Here is a 15953-nt window from a genome sequence, read left to right as displayed (position 1 = left end):
GCACAATGAAATTGCAAACTAATGAACGCCATAATTTACAATTATTAAAACAAGACATGATCCAAAACAACACCATCTGGTGACATCCACCGAAATACATCAGAAAAAGGCGATAAATACCATTCTAGATAATAAGCAATAAACATTACGAGACAACCGCTGTTACAATATACAGCAACCCAAAAGATAAACCATAGTCAAATAGAAAAGAAAACACAATAAATTTAAAAAAAAGGGCCCCAACTAAAAAAAATAAATAAATAAAGGCCATACTACACACTTGGCAATGGAAACATTCAAGAAAGGAGATACATACGGAAGCCATACGGAAAACGACGTAAAACCATCATAGATAAAAAAAAAAAAAAGGGAAAATACAATTGAAAAGAGAATGGCATAGCAGCACAGAACAATACAATACAAATGAAACATCATAAATGTAGCCCCCCCACCAGCAAGAAAAGACACTCAAGGAAAGAAAAAAAAATGCCAACAGCATAATAAAACACAGCAAGACATGAGCCAAGAAAACGCCATACGGTTACCCCCAACAATAGAAACCAGAAAAAGACATGCAACAGAAATTTAACATAAAAATCTGCCAAATTAAAGACATTGAACAACCGCATGACACCAGAACAACCCAAAATCCATAAAACCAATCCAAAACCAAGCAAGGCCGGTGACAAGAAACGCCATCATATAACGCCAGAAGTACATCAAAACCAGATTAAAAAACACAATTTTTCACTAACAACCCACAGTGCCATAACCGTACAATAGCACAGACCAAACATTGCACAAATTAAATCAAAATCAAAAAATTAAAACACAGAATAAAAAATATGCAAAGAGAAATATATACTTACAGGTTTTGAAAGCAGGTTTCTCCTCAGTGACTTGTCTTGTCTGATAGCCTTGTGAAAGACAATGCCAAACCCCTTTTTTTTTCTATATATATAGTGGGTTTTTTTTGTCTAGACAAAGTCTAGACAATGTTTTGCATTTTTTATTGGAAAACGCATGCGTCGTACAACGCACCACGACGCAAGTACTTGCGTCATCTGCGTTGTCAATACAAGTCAATGGGAAAAAAGGCGCATCGACGACGCAAACACGACGCATGAGTTTTTTACAAAGTCTGCGCCGCCCAAAAAATGCAACATGTTGCGTTTGCCGCGCCCTGACAGGTGCGCCCAAACGCCGCATGCGGCGTACAACGCACCAAAACGCATGACAACGCATGTACATGCGGCGCCATGCGGCCCCAATGTTAAAGATAGGGCCGCACGACGCATGCGTTTTGTTGCGGCGACGACGCTGCGGCGCACACCGCAAATGTGAACGTAGCCTAATGTACACTCTGCACCCCATCTTGACCGAAAAAAAAGAAATATAGAAAGTTTTGCAAATTTTTTAGAAAAAGAAAAAATGAAATATCACATGGTCGTAAATATTCAGACCCTTTGCTCAGTATTGAATAGAAGCACCCTTTTGAGCTAGTAGAGCCATGAGTCTTCTTGGGAATGATGCAACAAGTTTTTCACACCTGGATTTGGGGATCCTCTGCCATTTTTCCTTGCAGATCCTCTCCAGTTCTGTCAGGTTGGATGGTGAACGTTGGTGGACAGCCATTTTCAGGTCTCTCCAGAGACTATCAATTGGGTTTAGGTCAGGGCTCTGGCTGGGCCAGTCAAGAATGGCCACAGAGTTGTTCTGAAGCCACTCCTTTGTTATTTTAGCTGTGCGCTTTAGGGTCACTGTCTTATTGGAAGGTGAACCTTTGGCCAAGTCTGAGGTCCAGAGCACTCTGGAAGGGATTTTCATCCAGGATATCTCAGTACTTGGCCGCATTCATGTTTCCTTCAATTGCAACCAGCCGTCCTGTCCCTGCAGCTGAAAAACACCCCCATAGCTTGATGCTGCCACCACCATGTTTCACTGTTGGGATTGTATTGGGCAGGTGATGAGCAGTGCCTGGTTTTCTCCACACATACTGCTTAGAATTATCACCAAAAAGTTCTGTCTTCTTCTCAGACCAGAGAATCTTATTTCTCATAGTCTGGGAGTCCTTCATGTGTTTTTTAGCAAACTCTATGTGGGCTTTCATATGTCTTGCACTGAGGAGAGGCTTCCGTCTGGCCACTCTGCCATAAAGGCCTGACTGGTGGAGGGCTGCAGTGACAGTTGACTTTGTGGAACTTTCTCCCATCTCCCTACTGCATCTCTGGAGCTCAGCCACAGTGATCTTGGGGTTCTTCTTTGCCTCTCTCTCACCAAGGCTCTTCTCCCACGATTGTTCAGTTTGGCTGGATGGCCAAGTCTAGGAAGACTTCTGATGGTCCGAAACTTCTTCCATTTAAGGATTATGGAGGCCACTGTGCTCTTAGGGACCTTAAGTACTGCAGAAATTCTGTTGTAACCTTGGCCAGAAGGAAATTGCTAAGTGACCCTAAACTTTTGAACGGTAGTGTGTGTGTGTGTGTGTGTGTGTGTGTGTGTGTGTGTGTGTGTGTGTGTGTATATGTGTATGTATATAATGTATGTGTGTAACATTCATAAGTACATACTGTAGAAATTCTGTTGTAACCTTGGCCAGATCTGTGCCTTGCCACGATTCTGTCTCTGAGCTCCTTGGCCAGTTCCTTTGACCTCATGATTCTCATTTGGTCTGACATGCACTGTGAGCTGTGAGGTCTTATATAGACAGGTGTGTGCCTTTCCAAATCAAGTCCTATCAGTTTAATTAAACACAGCTGGACTCCAATGAAGGAGTAGAACCATTGCAAGGAGGATCACAAGGAAATGGACAGCATGTGACTTAGGCTACTTTCACACTGGCGTTAACTGCATTACATCGCAATGCGTCGTTTTGCCGAAAAAACGCATCCTGCAAAAGTGCTTGCAGGATGCGTTTTTTCCTGCATTGACTAACATTAGCGACGCATTTGCGACGCAATGACACACGTCGCAACAGTCGTGCGACGGTTGCGCCGTGCTGTGGCGGACCGTCGGGAGCAAAAAACGTTACATGTAACGTTTTTTGCTCCCGACCGTCCGCTTTTTCCGACCGCGCATGCGCGGCCGGAACTCCGCCCCCACCTCCCCGCACCTCACAATGGGGCAGCGGATGCGCTGGAAAAATGCATCCGCTGCCCCCGTTGTGCGGCGGAGACAACGCTAGCGTCGGGAACCTCGGCCCGACGCACCGCGACGGGCCGAGCCCGACGCTAGTGTGAAAGTAGCCTTAAGTATTCGGACCCTTTGCTCAGACACTCATATTTATGACCATGTGATATTTTAGTTTTTTAATAAATTTGTAAAAATTTCTACATTCGTTTTTTTTTTTCAGTCAACATGGGGTGCAGAGTGTACATTAATGAGAAAAAATGAACTTTTTTGAATTTACCAAATGGCTGCAATGAAACAGAGTGAAAGATGTAAAGGAGTCTAAATACTTTCTTTACCCACTGTATGTGTGTATGTGTCTTCAACATCCTCCAGCATAACCAGTTTGGCAGTAGGTCAGTAATGGTGTGGGGAGGCATTTATTTTGGAGAGCTGCACAGCCCTCCAATTGCTAGCCAAGAGGGTACCCTGACTGCCATTAGGTACCAGGATGAGATCTTCAGACCCATTGTGAGACTGTTTGCATGTGCTGTGGGCCCTGGGTTCCTTCTGATGCATGCCAAAACTGGGCCTCATGTGGCTGAAGTATGTGAGCAGTTCCTGCATGATGAAGGCATTGATGCTATGGACTGGCCTGCCCATTTCCCAGACCTGAATCAATTTGAGCACATCTGGGACATCATGTCTTGTTCCATCTTGATCCACCAACGCCTTGTTGCACCACAGACTGTCGGATGATTTAATCCAGGTCTGGCAGGAGATCCCTAAGGAGAACATCCGCCTCATCAGGAGCACACCCAGGCATTGTAGGGAGGTCATACAGGCACGTGGAGGCCACACACACTACTGAGCATCATTTCCTCATCTTGAGGCATTTCCACTGAAGTTGTATCAGCTTGTAATTTGATTTTCCACTTTGATTTTGAGTATCATTCCAAATCCTGACCTCTGTGAGAAATTAATTTTGATTTACATTGATCATGTTTGTTTTATTGTTTTCAAAGCATTCAACTGGATGTGGTATTTTAGTGTTCTCTTTATATTTTCTGAGCAATACATGCATATAACACAATGTGTGTGTGTATATAGTCCACAATACATTTATAATGTATGCACACACTGCTCTATGCCCTGTTTAAAATATATATGTACACCAAGCTGTATTCCCTCAATGACATACAGGTGCATCTCACAAAATTAGAATATCATCAAAACGTTAATTTATTTCAGTTCTTCAATACAAAAGGTGAAACTCCTTTATTAGTCATTACATAGTGATCTATTTCAAGTGTTTATTTCTGTTAATGTTGATGATTATGGCTTACAGCCAATGAAAACCCAAAAGTCATTATCTCAGTAAACTAGAACACTTTATAACACCAGCTTGAAAAAATGATTTTACAATCTGAAATGTTGGCCTACTGAAATGTATGTTCAGTAGATACACTCAATACTTGGTCGGGGCTCCTTTTGCATCAACTACTGCATGAATGCGGCGTGGCATGGAGGCGATCACCCTGTGGCACTGCTAAGGTGTTATGGAAGCCCAGGTTGCTTTGATAGCAGCCTTCAGCTTGTCTGCATTGTTGGGTCTGGTGTCTCTCATCTTCCTCTTCACAATACCTCATATTCTCTGTGGGGTTAAGGTCAGATGAGTTTGCTGGTCAGTCAAGCACAGTGATACTGTTATTTTTAAACCAGGTATTGGTACTTTTGGCAGTGTGGACAGGTGCCAAGTTCTGCTAGAGAACTAATTTTCCATCTCCAAAAAGCTTGTCTGCAGAGGGAATCATGAAGTGCTATAAAATTTCCTGATAAACGGATGGGCTGACTTTGGTCTTGATGAAACACAGTGAATCTACACCAACAGATGATATGGCTCCCGAAACCATCATTGATTGTGGAAACTTCACACTAGACCTTGCAAATCAAGGTCCCAGAGTCTAGAGGAAGAATGGAGAGACAGACAATCCAAGCTGCTTGAGGTCTAGTGTGAAGTTTCCACAATCAGTGATGGTTTGGAGAGCCATGTCATCTGCTGGTGTAGGTCCACTGTGTTTTATCAAGACCAAAATCAGCGCAGCCGTATACCAGGAAATTTTAGAGCACTTCATGCTTCCCCCTGACGACAAGCTTTTTGGAGATGGAAATTTAATTCTCCAGCAGGACTTGGCCCCTGTCCACACTGCCAAACGTACCAATACCTGGTTTAAAAACAACAGTATCACTGTGCTTTATTGGCCAGTAAACTCGCCTCACCTTAACCCCATAGAGAATCTATGGGGTATTGTCAAGAGGATGATGAGACACCAGACCCAACAATGCAGACGAGCTGAAGGCTGCTATCAAAGCAACCTGGGCTTCCATAACACCTCAGCAGTGCCAAAGGCTAATCGCCGCCATGCCCCGACCAAGTATTGAGTGCATTTACTGAACATACATTTCAGTAGGCCAACATTTCTTATGTTAAAATCATTTTTTCAAGCTGGTGTTATAAAGTATTCTAATTTACTGAGATAATGACTTTTGGGTTTTCATTGGCTGTAAGCCATAATCATCAACATTAACAGAAATAAACACTTGAAATAGATCACTCTGTTTGTAATGACTATATAATATGAGTTTCACTTTTAGTATTGAAGAAAAAAACAGCATCCTGCGGGCACATTTGCAGGATGCGTTTTTTTTCCCCAAAACAACGCATTGCAACGGATCTAAAACGACATAAGTGTGAAAGTAGCCTAATTTATCAAAAATACTTTAAATCCAAAGAATCACTTCATGGTGCCAGAAGGTGTCTCCATTGTGTTAAATGTGCCACCGTGTGCTTGTTGTCAAGTGTAATCTGTCCCTTGCAGCAGACTCCTTGAGATGGGTTACAGCAGGTGTTGGCAAGTCTTTGGCTCTTTTTGCTCATCTCTGTCATACTGCATATAGGTATAACAGAGAGGCAGGCTTATTTTAACGCTGGTTGTTCGCTATGAAGTGAGGGAATGGAAGTTTCATCATCTGCAGTGCTGACCGAATCCTAAAGAGGAACCACTCACTCAAAAAGAATGGATGGCATGTTACCGGGCTTAAAAATGAGGATAACTACATAACAGATTAAACTGGTTTATGTACAGAAAGCAAATTTAACTTGTGGGTATGAGGAGAGCAAGACTATGCTTTTACTTTGGTTGTGGCTGACGACATAGGCTCACTTTAAAGAGGACCTGTCGTAAAGTTAAAATGGCTAGGTTTTCCTCTTATTTTGTTCCCGCTGTTTACTCTGTTTAAAATCACTAAAAAATGTCAATGCTTTTAGAAGTATTGGCCTTTTTATTTAGTGCACTTGATGTTCTCGTTTATATGATCTTTACCATGACTCATATCTCTGATACTGTGCAGCAGATTTAACCCCTTAGTGACCAGGCGAAAATTTTGAAATCTGACGTGGTAATAACTCTGAGACACTTCGACAAATCCCAGTGATTTGGAGATTATTTTTTTTGTGATACATTATAGTTTATGATAATGGTTAATTCTGATCAATATGTTTTGTGTTTGTTTATAAAAAAAAAAATCAGAAATTTGACAAATGTAAAAAAAAAAAAATAGCAATTTTCAAACTTTGAATGATTATCCCTTTAACCCAGATAGTCATCCCATAGCAAAATATTAATAAATAACACTTCCCACATGTCTGCTTTACATCAGCACCATTTGTAATATGTTGTTTTATTTTGTTAGCATTTTAGGAGGTTTAAAAATCGTCGCAGCCATGTTTCCTTTTCCCAAGGAAACTTACAAAATTATTTTTTTTAGGGATCTATTCAGGTTTGAGTGACTTTGGGGGTCCTTTATATTGGAAAAAACCCCAAAGTGATACCATTTTAAAAAACAGCGCCTCTTGACATATTGAAAACTGCTGTCAGGTAGTTTATTAACCCTTAAGTTGATTTTTGGGATTTAAGGCAAAGTGACATGACCGGAATGAAAAAATGTATTTTTACCACGTAAATGTCGCTGACTTCTGAAAGGGTTACAACAGCCGGCAGACTCTAAGGCCGCTATTTGGCCGTGAACTGCCATGGCAAATATCAGGACCACACAATCTTGATCTCAGGGTGCTGATGGGGATGAAGAGGGAGTCCCCACACTCTGTTAACCATTTATATGATATAGTCACTGTTGACAGCAGCATCTATGGGGTTAAACAGATATGGACGGTACCAACGCTGATCGTGGCTGTTGCAGCAAGTTGTCAGCTATAGTGTACAGCTGACAGCTGCTGGATTGTCACCTGTATGGGAAGGCTATTCCCTTATATCTCAGGTCAGTAAAAAGACATGTCGGCGGTCATTAAGGGGTTAAAATAGTTACTAGAATATAACAAAAAGAAAAAAACAGCCATTTTTACCTGGTGACTGGTCCTTTTTAAGCCCCGTGCTATTTTAGTGTTTATCATCCATATTTTTTAAAGGGAAACTGTCAACAGGAGTTCACCCTCAGCCTTCCCACCAAACTCTTTATATGTAGCACTTTCAAAGATAAGTACAGCAATACCTTTAGATGATCTTTTCTTTCGTTATTGAGTAATGTTTGAATAGATATGCAAATGAGGCTGTAGATCTGAAGGCTCTGTCACTCCAGCTCTATTCCCCACCCAGTGCTGCCTCCTCCTGCTTGACTGACCGCTCCTTAGCCTCTGTGTTGTGTGATTTCAGGCAATCAGGCGCTGGGAGTGGAATAGAGCTGGAGTTACAGAGGCTTTAGTTCTGCAAATAGCTGTCCAGCCTCATTTGTATATCAATTTAAATGCTAATATCTCAGCAACTGGAATGGACAGGCCTTGTTATTGCTGTTGTCTTTGAAAGATCTTAGATGCCCATGTAAATAGGAATTTATCCATGTAGAAGTGTGCATATTCTGTAAAGACATGTGAATGTTCTTTCTGAATAGGCAAATAAGAGTTCTTAGATACTTGAATATTCCAGCTTTAAAATTACATTTGACAGAACAAGCTGTGTCTGTGGTAACTGAAGGCAGGCAACTTCAGTGTGTCCAAATAATCATTACAGCACATCCACCAATTTTCTCAAGATTTTCACTACTTTAATCTGATCCCGGGGAAAGAAAAGAGCATTATGTGGTGCTCTATATATATAGGTCATGTAATAATAGTTCTTCGGGTTGGCCTGTGAGCTAATTCCTTTTTCCTATTGACATGGAGTTATGGAATCTCTTTGACAGTGTTTCACATCCAATATGAAGATTTCTATCATTTTCTCAATAAGCCTAAGGTCTCCTTTGGCAGTGCACTGTGCAAGGTCAGAGCTTACCATATTGAGATATGATTACGTAGAGATAATCCTTCAGTCCTCAGACAGTAGCATTAAGCAATCGTCAATTAATAATACTCACTTCCTAAATTACCACTAAATAGCCCAGTAAAACATGTAGGGTCTGTTTCACATCTTACAAGCAATAATTTAATGTTCGGGAGGTTTTTTCAACTTAAAGGAAACCAGTCATGTTAAAAATGGTATCTGAGCTATAGGCATAATGTTAAATAGCAGGAGAAGCTGATCAGATTGATATTCTGTATTTTTCGGATTATAAGACACATCCCGAATTTTGAGGAGAAAAATAGGAAAACATTTTTTTTTTAATAAAATGGTGGTGCTCCTTTTAATCCATGCATCTTATTGCTTACAGCGGGTGGTGGCTTTGGTGAAGCGGGCTCCCAGGGTCGTTGCTGGAGGAGGCAGGAGTGGGGTGAAGCTGGGGTGAGGGGGGTGTTCCGATGTGCAGCGCACCGCTGAGGGTGTCCGGTGCTACTGCGGGTGTCGGGTGCAGCGTTGAGATCTCCTCTCCCGGGATCTTGGTGCCAAGATCTCCATCTGCGCATGCACCGCCCCCCGGCTGCCATTTTCCCAGAGTCCACCGCACAGGAAACCATGGAACTGCGGGGGGCTCTGGCCTTTCACAAAATCTCGGCAGACATCTATGCCTGATGAAGAGACCGGATTAGTCTCGAAAGCTTGCAATTTGTTACCATCTTTTCAGTTAGCCATTAAAAGGTATCAACCACTGAAGACTCTCAATTCCAAACATTATTTTAGCATACCAACACATTTTGGACAATTGTAGCTTCCAAGTTTGTAAGAACAGATTGGGAAATGCTCTTTTCTGTTCCAGCATCACTGTGCTGCAGTGCACAAAGCAAGGTTGATAATGGCATGGTTCGGAGATTTTGGTGCAGAAGGACATGACTGGCCCTCACTGATCCCCTGACCTCAAACCCATCAAATATCTTTAGCTTGAACTAGAACGGATATTGCAAGCCAAGGCTTCTCGCCCTACATCTGTGTCTGACCTCACAAATTGTCTTCTGGATAAATGATTACAAATTCCCACAAACTCAGTTCAAAATCGTGTAGAAAGTTATCCCAGAATAGTGGAAACTGTGTTCGCTATTAAGGGACTCACACTCCATATTATCACCTAATGAATTTAGAATGGGATGTACTAAAAGCTCCTGTTGGTGTAAGCTGTAGGTAGCCAAATACTGTTGTCCATATAGTATACTAGCTGAAGAGCCCGACGTTGCCCAGGCATAGTAACTAACTGTGGTTAGTTATAACAAATTATAATGATTATATTGCACATGCAAACTTTAAAGCAAAAGTTTTTTTAAACGCAATAAATAACCCCTTAAAGATTGCTGATATGACTTTTAACGGCGGCAGTAAAGAAGCCTTATAACTCCTGCACCTCATGCTCTTTCTTTTTACACAGCCTCCTGCACCTCACGCTCCTCCTTTAGGCTGTGCACACGTTGCGGATCTGCAGCAGTTTTCCATGCGTTTAACAGTGGCATGTTAACCTATGAAAAACCAAATCCTCTGTGCACATGCTGCGGAAAAAAACGCGTGGAAACACAGCGGTGTATTTTCTGTAGCATGTCAATTCTTTGTGCAGATCTACAGCGTTTCTGCACCCATTGACTTGCATTGAGTCAGGCACATCTGCAGCAAAATTGCAGATGTAAAAAAGATCTGCAGTTTAGGTGTGAATGAAACGCTGCACATCGGGAGGAGGGAAGTGTGTGGGCGGAGCTATGTGCTTGTGTGTGTCTGCAGGGCTGTGTGCGGGGGTTGGCGGGGCTGTCTGGGTGTTTAGGGGTCTGCGGTTGCTGTCTGGGGGTCTGCTGTGGGTCTGCGGGGCTGTCCGGGGGACTGCGGGATTGTGCGGGGGTCTGCCGTGGCTTTCCGGGGGTCTCTTGGGGCTGTCCGGGGATTTGCAGGTCTGTGTGTGTGTGCAGGCATCGTCCGATGGGCCTACAAGTCCCATCTGGTTATGCCTGCTACAGTGACCGTGATTGACACATTAGCGAATGATGGGACAGTATAGTCCCATCATCCGGCTAATGTGTTGAATGTTAAAAAAGAAACCACACATACACAAATATATAGTTCAGACAGTACATACAACATAGAGTACATACTCACCAATCACCTTGATCCCAAAGCCCTTCCTCACCTGAAAAAAAAAAACAAAAAATCAACATTATACTCCCTGATCCGCAGTAATCCAATTAATACGATTGTCCCACGACGATCTCCCGTGGAGAGCTGCCACATCAGCTGATGTGACCACTCTCCAGGGGCTCTGGCGATACAATGACGGAAGGTATCCTTCCGCACTGTATCCCTCCGTGGTGAGTAAAGTATTGTTCATACTGTCACTTGCGGCACTGCTGAATGGGAAAATTCCCACGCAGCATTGCCATAAAGTGAGAGCAATGAACTCAAGTAACCTCTTCAGTGATGTACTGCAGGAGTCATTGTCTCCTGTCAGTGTGTCACTGGGGGCCCTATAGAGCAGTGACCACCCGATGTCACTGTTCTATAGGGGAGATCGTCGTGGGAATTGGACTACGGCGAAAAGGGAGTATACGGTTGGTTTATTTTTTGCAGGCCATCGAGTGCGTCACAGGAATTAGGCGTGCTTGTAAGTATGGTGAAATTAAGAATATTAAAATTCTTTTTTTCTGGCTGTCTTTTTTTTAACCCTTTCCTACTATAGGATTAACCCCTTAAGCCCCAAGGGTGGTTTGCACGTTAATGACCGGGCCAATTTTTACAATTCTGACCACTGTCCCTTTATGAGGTTATAACTCTGGAACGCTTCAACGGATCCCGGTGATTCTGACACTGTTTTCTCGTGACATATTGTACTTCAAGATAAAGGTAAAATTTCTTTGATATTACCCGCGTTTATTTGTGGAAAAAAAAAAGAAATTTGGCAAAAATTTAGAAAATTTCGCAATTTTCCAACTTTGAATTTTTATGCCCTTAAATCACAGAGATATGTCACACAAAATACTTAATAGGTAACATTTCCCACATGTCTACTTTACATCAGCACAATTTTGGAACCAAAATCTTTTTTTGTTAGGGAGCTATAAGGGTTAAAAGTTGACCAGCAATTTCTCATTTTTACAACACCATTTTTTTTTTAGGGACCACATCTCATTTGAAGTCATTTTTCTATATGATAGAAAATAACCAAGTGTGACACCATTCTAAAAACTGCACCCCTCAAGGTGCTCAAAACCACATTCAAGAAGTTTATTAACCCTTCAGGTGTTTTACAGGAATTTTTGGAATGTTTAAAAAAAAAAAAAAAAAAGAACATTTAACTTTTTTTCACAAAAAATTTACCTCAGCTCCAATTTGTTTTATTTTACCAAGGGTAACAAGAGAAAATGGACCCCAAAAGTTGTTGTACAATTTGTTCTGAGTACACTGATACCCCATATGTGGGGGTAAACCACTGTTTGGGTGCATGGCAGAGCTCGGAAGGGAAGGATCGCCGTTTGACTTTTCAATGCAAAATTGACTGGAATTGAGATGGGACGCCATGTTGCGTTTGGAGAGCCCCTGATGTGTCTATAAACATTGAAACCCCCCACAAGTGACACCATTTTGGAAAGTAGACCCCCTAAGGAACTTATCTAGATGTGTGGTGAGCACTTTGACCCACCAAGTGCTTCACAGAATTTACTTTATAATAATAGTTAGGCATTGAAAACTGGGGGTCATTTGGCTAAAGTTGTGGGGGGGGGGGGTAGGGCTGGTTCAAGATTTTCGTGGGCCCAGGAAACGCGGAATACGTCATGGCGGTGGAGCAGGGAGAGGTAAGTATTTCAACTTTGCAAGTGCTGTGATCCTGAGCAAGCAGGGGGGCCCACACATTGGCGACGTCACTGGCACAGGGCCCCTCATAGTACGGCGGTGTTTGACGGCGGGTGGCGCCTCCCACTGGCAGAGACACTTTTGCTTACTATGAGGGGCCCTGTGCCAGTGACGTCGCCAACGAGTATGCCCCCCCCCCCCACCTGATGAAGGAACCTGCACTTTCATCTGCACCTTCCTCTTTGTCCCCATGTAAGGTGGTATAGTATGTGGGAAGGGGAACCTGACTTTCAGCAGGGTCAGATTCTGGCTGTGTAGAATGCAAGGGGAATGTAGTGGTCTGGGTCAATGTACCAGCAGACTCATCTAGCTGTGGCTGGGCAATGGGCAGGATGAGGAGGAAACACAGATATAGGCCCAAATAATAAAGTAGGCTAAATGCAGTTCAAATGTGGTAACAGGACTAAACAGGCGGCATTGCTTTGTTCAGTGGAGGACAACTGTAATGAGTGGCAGACACAGTAGGCCCAAATAATAAAGTAGGTTAAATACAGTTCAAATGTGGTAACGGGACTAAACAGGCGGTATTGCTTTGTTCAGTGGAGGACAACTGTAATGAGTGGCAGACACAGTAGGCCCAAATAGTAAAGTAGGCTAAATACAGTTCAAATGTGGTAACAGGACTAAACAGGCGGCATAGCTAGGTACAGGGGTGGGCTCCTCTGCGGAGTAGCAGACAGTGGTAGTAGGCGCAAAGTATTAACTGGTCTAAATGGAGGCCAGGGCCTCTGTATATTTTAACTATCATCTATCATTTCAATAAATTTGTATTGGCAGTGCCATTGAAGGATTTAACAGCACAGACTACACAGTGGTGGAGCAGGGAGAGGTAAGTATTGCAAGTGGTAGAGCACTGTTCGAGCTGGGGGGGAAAGACTCTCGTGGGCGGCGGTACTGGCACAGGGCCCCTCATATTACGACGGTGTGTCTGATGTTGGTTGTGCACCACCACCATCAGAGACACTTCATTGTACTATGAGGGACCCTGTGCCAGTGCCGTCGCTCAAGAGTGGGCCCACCCACCTGTCCAGGCAAACGGCACTCGTACGGGTGCTTGCGCCAGGTGGTGACCACGGCCCTGTGGGGGGAGTCAGCCCATTTAGGGAGGTATAAAAATGGCTAATCTAGCTGTGGCTGTCCATCAGTGCACTCCATGTCGATTCATCTTGTAATGGGCAGTTAACAATTTCCCTTTCTAACCCAGGCATGGTATGTGTAAAGAGCTCCATGAGTAACCTGTAGTGTCGCCTGACGCATCCTTAATTTTTGGTTTGGGTGAAGGACACAAGGAAACGTCTTGTTCTTGACCGGGAGCATCCACTGACGACTCGCTGCTTTTATATTTGGAACTTTCTGAAGAGGAGGCGAAAGAGCTAGAGGCTGAGTCAGCAAGGAAAGCCAAAACTTTTTCCTGCTGCTCCGGCTTTAAAAGCTGTTTTCCTACTCCCAGATAAGGCAGCCTTCGAGGCCTTGTGTAGCCAGACGATGACGCGGGCTCAACACCTCCAGCCTTAGGTGCTATTGTGCTTTTGCCACTACCACCAGATGCACCACCACCACCATCAGTCCCAGCTGGCAACCACTGCCCATGGGCTCTTCCACCAGACTTCCTCATTTTTTGGAAAATCTAACCAAAATAACAACCGTTATATGGTACTGTAAAACAAGGTAGAAGGTGTATATAAACTTGTTGAGAATTTAAATCTCCCTTTTTTGGGGGGAGACTGAACCAAAACTCAGGCTTAGTGTATAACACAACACAATGTACGTGTCAGAAAGTGGCTGGCTGATATACGACAAACTAACAGGACTGAAGTATATCCACCTTGTGAGAATTTGAATCTCACTTTTTTTTTTTTTTGGAGACTGAACCAAAACTCAGGCCCAGTGTATAAAACAACACAATGTAAGTGGCAGAAAGTGGCTGGAAGATATATGAAAAAATACAAGGACTGTAGAACAATTTCAATCTCTCTACAATGATCTCAGGACAAGTATGGCAGCAATAAAAAGGACTGCTGCACACAAAAGTGTGGACAAATAAACAAGATAACTGTGCAGAAAGGAGCAACAGGATTTTTGCTTTTAAAAAAGCAGTTGGTTTGCACAGCAGCGTGCAAACAGCAATGCAGCTATCAGGGAGCCTTATAAGGCTGCCTAGTAAGCTACAGAGCTGATGCACAGAAATCTAGCCTCCACTGTCCCTGCAAAAAAAGGTGGTGTTGGACAGTGGAAATCGCTACAGTACAAGCGGTTTGGGGGTTAATCTTCCCTCCCTAACTATATCCCTTCTTCTGATGAAGCTGCAGCAACCTCTCCCTATGCTAAGATCGGCAGAAGCAAGATGGCGGTCGGCGTGCACAGCCCTTTTATAGCCCCTGTGACGCCGCAGAAAGCAAGCCAATTGCTGTCATGCCCTTCTCTAAGATGGTGGGGACCGAGACCTATGTCATCACGCTGCCCACACTCTGCGTCCTCCTTCATTGGCTGAAAAATGGCGCTGAAAGCGTCATACGAAACGTGACTTTGGCGCGATGATCGTCGACCTCATGGCCGATCCCACACTAGGATCGGGTCGGGTTTCATGAAACCCGACTTTGCCGAAAGTCGGCGATTTTTGAATTTGTCCGATCCGTTTTGCTCAACCCTAGTATTGAGCACTTTGAGGGGTGCAGTTTTTAGAATGGTGTAACTTTTGGGTATTTTCAGCCATATAGACCCCTCAAACTGACTTCAAATGTGAGGTGGTCCCTAAAAAAAAATGGTTTTGTAAATTTTATTGTAAAAATGAGAAATCGCTGGTCAACTTTTAACCCTTATAACTTTCTAACAAAAAACAATTGTTTACAAAATTGTGCTGATGTAAAGTAGACATGTGGGAAATGTTATTAACTATTTTGTGTCACATAACTCTTTGGTTTAACAGAATAAAAATTTGAAAATTGCGAAATTTTCACCAAATTTCCAATTTTTTCACAAATAAACGCAAAAATTATCGACCTAAATTTACCACTAACATGAGGCCCAATATGTCACGAAAAAAACATTCTCAGAATGTTAGCTAGGATCCGTTGAAGCGTTCCTGAGTTATTACCTCATTAAGAGACACTGGTTAGAATTGCAAAAAATGGCCAGGTCATTAAGGTCAAAATAGGCTGGGTCTCATCTGCAGGTTAATAGTGTTATTTTACATGACAGGTTCCCTTTAACAGTTTGCATTTTCTTAATTGATTAAAATAAAATGCGTGCATAAAAGAGGAATCTCAATCAAAGTGTGGGATTTTATACCATTACAGTCAGGTGTTTTAGTATAACCAACTATACTAAACAGGCGAAAAATATGATTATTTTCATATGGAGGTCATTAGCATAATCCACTTTATAGGAGGCTTAAAACTGGGTGAGCAACAGCCAAACATTGCTACAAAGGTGAGAATGTAGGAGGTGATTTCATTTCACAGATCTTACACTATGGGAATAAATGTGTCACACGGATTTATGTCTTTTTACATCAACTAATGAACTTGCCCATCAGACCATGTGGGGTCATCACAACAGAACCAGACCCTAATCACAGGA

General features: G+C 42.8%; 1 protein-coding gene across 5 annotated transcripts in view; it reads left to right on the top strand.

Moving 5' to 3' along the window:
* DTNBP1 (dystrobrevin binding protein 1) overlaps positions 1-15953 on the top strand; it is a 234886-nt gene that overhangs the window by 185993 nt on the left and 32940 nt on the right. The window lies entirely within an intron of this gene.

This window comes from Ranitomeya variabilis, chromosome 6, assembly GCF_051348905.1.
Source record: "Ranitomeya variabilis isolate aRanVar5 chromosome 6, aRanVar5.hap1, whole genome shotgun sequence".
In the NCBI taxonomy this organism is placed as follows: domain Eukaryota; kingdom Metazoa; phylum Chordata; class Amphibia; order Anura; family Dendrobatidae; genus Ranitomeya; species Ranitomeya variabilis.
The sequence above is the reverse complement of the archived record's forward strand: the minus strand, read 5'-3'. Positions and strand labels throughout refer to the sequence as shown.